Below are 5541 nucleotides of genomic sequence, written 5' to 3'. Positions count from 1 at the left end.
GTTGGCACTATAAAATAACAGTTGATTATAACTGATCTCTTTTTCTATCTTTTTCCCCACAACAATTACTTATCAACACTCCTTGATAATAACTGATATACAAACACTTGGATGTTACCAATACTCCTTCAGACCAGATCTAATTTCCCTTCCTTCCAATATCAGATTGTTTTTTTCCATTACAATATCACACATATAATTACAGTACATATTCATAAATATACAGCTAAAGGTACATTGAAATGTTTATTAGTCAATCATAAAGCTATATTTTTCTAACATCCCAATTATTCCCTCCTCTGGGCTTCCCAGTATATTGCAGGCAACTATGTCTGTCATGTTTTAACTGTAAGCTCTTCATAGCAGGGACTGTGTACTGTGACTTTTACAGTACTGGAGAACTTGTTATAATTATGCATTGTGATTCTTGGACTGCACAAAGCCAAAGTGTATTTATTATTTAATACCAAGTTGAGTTCAAGCTGCACAGATCCAGGGTTTTTGGTTCAGCTGCATCTTCAGTTTAAAATAACTTTTATTTTTATTTTGCAAGGGGAAAAAAATCTCCTGCAGAGTTACTGTTTACTCTCTTACGAAAATTAATTAATAGAATGTGACCTAACTGCAAAACTTACTCTTTTTTCTGCTATAAAATGCTGTAAATAAATATTGTGTGGACAGTAAAAGAACAAATTTATAAAGAGACAACTTCTGAGCCTGAACAACGTGTTCACAGATCGGCGAATGGAAAACTCTGCATATTGTTATTCTTTGAAGGCCGTGTTCACCTTCAGGCATGCTAAAACCGATTGGGGATTTAAGTGGAATTGTACAAGTGGAATGAGGTCTTAACCAGCCATCCTGTGCCCAGAACTCTCAGTGACTGATATCAGCAGTAGCGTTATTCTTGCAAGCATGATAAAGTAGGGCTTATACATATGGAACAGTGTAAGACCAAAATAGTTACTAACCCATCTGATTGAAGAACTACGTTACTAGAGGAACCAAAGCGTTGTGGTGTCTATCAAGTGAGTTCTGGCATGGGACTCAATATGAGGAGACCAAGGGCTCGATTCACAAAGACACTTAGATGTCACAACTCTGAGCGTCCCTACACCTCACTTTTAGGCTTGTAGAAAAATCACTGGGATTCTCAAAGGCTGAACTCAGTTCCTAGGCAATGAATGGGGAGAGATCGGAGCCTGCAAATGGGATCCACAAAAGCCAGCACACGAGGTGGGAAGATACCAAGCAAAGGGGTGTGTGCTAAATCCTGCCCCTTTCTCAGAGCTACTGTCTAAGTCCAGGCTGCAGGGAGGTGCCCATCTCTGTTTGGGATCCTTATCTGCAAACCCGCTCTAGGTGTTAGGCATCAAAGCTGTTTTAGCAAGTAGCCCAGGGGGCAAGAGAACAATGATGACACCCTCCCTTCTAGCTCTTAGCCCAGTGGTCAGGGTACTCACCTGAGATGTGGGAGACATCTGGCTCAATTCCCCTCTTCACCTGAGGGAGAGAAGGGAGTTGAACAGGGCTCTGCCACCTCCCAGGTGAGGACACTAGTCACTGGGCTACAGGATATTCTGACATGGGGCTCCCTCATTCTGTCTTGCTGAAGCTGCTCCACTGTGGATAAATAATTTAAAAAGTCATTGGAACCAGGGGACCAGCCCCTGGGTCTCCCACGGGAGTGTGCTAATCACCAGGCTACAGTGCCAGCCTCACGCTCACTTGCTTGCTCTCTGGCTCATTGACTTTTTCAGTTAGTCACAGTGCAACAGCTTTGACTGAAGAGACTGAGAGAGCCCCCAGATCAGAAAATGCCATAGCCCAGTGGTTAGTGCAGTCATGTGAGAGGTGAGAGATCCTGGTTCAGATCCCTTCCTCTCCCTCCCGGCAAAGTGGAATGGAGACTTGAGCAAGGGATCTCCTACATTCCAGGTGAGTGCCCTAATAACTCCTGGCCTAAAAGTTATAAGGGAGGTCCCTCTCCCCACCTCGCCTGGCCATTTTGTGTCAGCTTGTTTAGAGGGGCCCAATTCAGTAGGTGAGCTCTCAGCATGCTTACCAGATCAGGCCCTCTAAGTGAGTTCAGCAGAGGAATGCCTATCTGCCCCCCATTCGTGCCTTGTCCTGGGGTGGTTAGGTGGGTAAGTCCTTTTGTCAATCTAGCCCCTGGTTTCTATTCCTATCTGTGACACTTTGGGCAAGTCACTTAAGCTCTTTTTTACTCAGATTCCCTATCTTGGAAAATAAGGAGCACTATACTCACCCACTTTTAGAAAATGCTTTGAGATCTATGGATAAAAAGTGCCACTGTTTAAGTACAAAACATTATTTTATTATTATTGGCTTCGATCTGTATTGTGAACTACAATCAATTTTCTAGAGTGGGTTGTTAGTTTTAATTTTGTTTATGTATTAAATGAAGATCCCTTAAAAAGACTATAAACGTGTATCAGAGGCTCCAGGAGTTCAGTGTACAGGAACATTTAACTCAGCTTTTGGAGCGTTGACATATTTCATAGCAGGCGTGATAATACATTACTTTCTATAAACTAAAGAGATTACTGATTATACACAGTAACAGTGTCTCAATAGACAACTGCTTTAATTAACCTACTGCAGCAGGGCAATATAGTCTTCTGGAAACAGATATAGTAACTCTCCATTCAAATGAGTGTTCCTGATTCTTTCACCTTTGCCTTATATCCCCTCAGTAAGCATCAGAGGGTACCCAGATCTTGATCTGCACTATGGGGAGGACAGGCTAGAGCAGTGGTTCCCAGACTTGTTCCGCTGCTTGTGCGGGGAAAGCCCCTGGCGGGCCGGGCCGGTTTGTTTACCTGCCGCGGCCGCAGGTTTGGCCGATCGCTGCTCCCAGTGGCCGCGGTTCGCTACTCCAGGCCAATGGGGCTGTGGGAAGCGGCGCAGGCTGAGGGACATACTGGCAAACAAACTGGCCGGCCCGCCAGGGGCTTTCCCTGCACAAGCAGCGGAACAAGTTTGGGAACCACTGGGCTAGAGCTATGGGTCAATGACTGAACTGAAAAAACTCAGCTGAAGTACAAGTTACGCCACAAGGAGACAGAACAGACCTGGCGGATGGGAGCCTGATCAGACTGGGCCAGAACACACAGCGGGGACAGCCAGACCAGACACACAGAAGGGGTTTGTAACAGACTAGTCCCAGGTGTGAATGGGAACCATGGCTTACAGGAAAACTAAGGGCTAACGCAATGCAGCTTTATAATGATGGAAGTGACAGCATTTTCCACCTCCAACACATGCTTTTGAGTCTATGGTTAGACGTTCAACAAATAGCTGACCTTCAGGTGACTCCAAATCTGCCTGTTTAATCTTTTAGGCCCAGATTCTGAGCTTCCCTGTGGGCCAGTCTTCCAGCGTATAGGGACCACAAATCCTGCTGATCTACCCCTAGGGGATACACCGGGCATAGGGAGGATTCTCCTGTGGCATAGGGGCAGTGGAACAACCCTGTATTGCTCCCCCACTTGCAGTTCCCGGCATGGAGTCATGCTGGGACATACCCAGGAGAGAGAAGGAGGACAAAGTGCATTTCCAAGATGCATTCATGCACCTGCCCTTATATTTATTTTGGTTTGGTTTAGTATTATCTTTAAATATAAATAAGTCTGTAACCGGTGTAAATTTAAAGGATGTTTGCTGGTGGATACAGTTACTGAAAAGTGCATGCGTATAGCACTTAAGGTCATCTCTCACTCTCTTACAGGTGGCATCACTCATCTCCTGCCTTTGACATGCAATAATCTGGGCTATAAATAGTTTAAAAGCTCCCTGTGAATAGGAAAAAAATCTGATCTTTTATTATGCCATATAGAAATTGTTAATTTCAAAATAGTGCCCATATTTGTGACTCGCCGGGTAGTGTCCATGGATGACGAATGATTACAGGATTAGAAAACATGGCTTGTAGTGATAGTCTCAAGAAGCTCAATCTATTTAGCTTAACAAAGAGAAGGTTAAGGGGTGACTTGATTACAATTATAAGTACCTACAAGGGGAACAAACATTTAACAGACTCTTCAATCTAGCTGAGAAAGGTATAAGATGACCCAATGGGTGGAATCTGAACCTAAACAAATTCAAACTTGAAATAAGGGATACATTTTTAACAAAGAGAGTAATTAATGATTGGAACAATTTACCAAGGGTTGTGGTGGATTCTCCATCACTGACAATTTTTAAATCAAGACTGGATGTTTTTCTCTGGGAACTATTTTGGGGAAGTACAATGGCCTGTACTATTTAGAGGTCAGACTAGATGATCACAATGGTCCTTCTGGCCTTAGAATCTCAGCATAGTACAGGAGCACAACATGTATGCTCTCAAAAGACAGAAGAGAGTGAAGGGAACACTGAGATTTCTTTATAGCTTTAGCATAAGCCCAAATGTTAGCATTGTATAATCACGTTACATGACATAAATGGAACGTATACACAAGTTTCTGAGCTAAGCCTCCCAGGAGGTGCAGGAAACAAAGCACAGCCCAGAAGGAAGGGGAGGCAAAGGAGGTTTTAAGGCCAACGTTGCATGCCCCAAATTCTGTTCGCTCTGGAGATTAGTGCAGCCCCCAGCATAGTTAGAACAGCCACAGGTGTTGCTCTAATTTATGGACCTGTAGCCCCTACGGGCTGCTCTGCAGTCCAGAATAGCTACTTTATGCTGTGGCCTTTCCCCTGCCATCTCTCCCACCATCAGCACACCCTGTACTGGAGGCTCTGAGGAAGTTTGGGCCAGATTTGTGAAGATATTTAGCCACCTAAAGATGCAGATAGGTGCCTAGTGGGATTTTCCAAAGCAGCTAGGCACCACACTCCCAATGGTTAGGCACCTAGGTGCTTTGGAATACCCTACTTGGCATCTACATGCATCGTTAGCTGGCTAAATACTTTTAAAAATCTGGAACTATGGTCCATATACACTGCCAGCGCAGCATATAGGGGCTAGAATCTGTTATACTTGAGGGTATAAAAATTTCAGGACCCTATGAACAATGAAGAACACAATAAGAAAAGGAATACTTGTGACACCTTAGAGACTAACAAATTTATTGGTGCCACAAGTACTTTTTCTTTTTGCATTTACAGACTAACACGGCTGCTATCTGAAGAATACAATGTGCATTTATAATGCTTATAGACTCAGATAATACAAAAGTATTTTACAGAGGAATAATTGTCAAGCCTATATCATATGCTAACAAATCAACAGATGCTATGTAAAACACCAAGTGTAATCTTCCGAGCCATAACGCACAAAACAAGCTAATCACCAACAGCAGAGTTTGCATCACATAAGAATCAAAGCTTGATTTGAAACAACGCTTGAGAAATAAAGGTTGCAACGCATGGTTTGTCAATTTACAAGGTAAATTAACTATTTGACTTTTGGTCAAGCATCCTGCAGTTATTTAAACAGCTCTGCTACCAACTAAATACAGAGCAATGCTGTGAAGAGCAGTCCGGTTACTTATTTTAATTGAGTTGCCATATGCAAAA

This window comes from Eretmochelys imbricata, chromosome 3, assembly GCF_965152235.1.
Source record: "Eretmochelys imbricata isolate rEreImb1 chromosome 3, rEreImb1.hap1, whole genome shotgun sequence".
NCBI lineage: Eukaryota > Metazoa > Chordata > Testudines > Cheloniidae > Eretmochelys > Eretmochelys imbricata.
The sequence above is the reverse complement of the archived record's forward strand: the minus strand, read 5'-3'. Positions refer to the sequence as shown.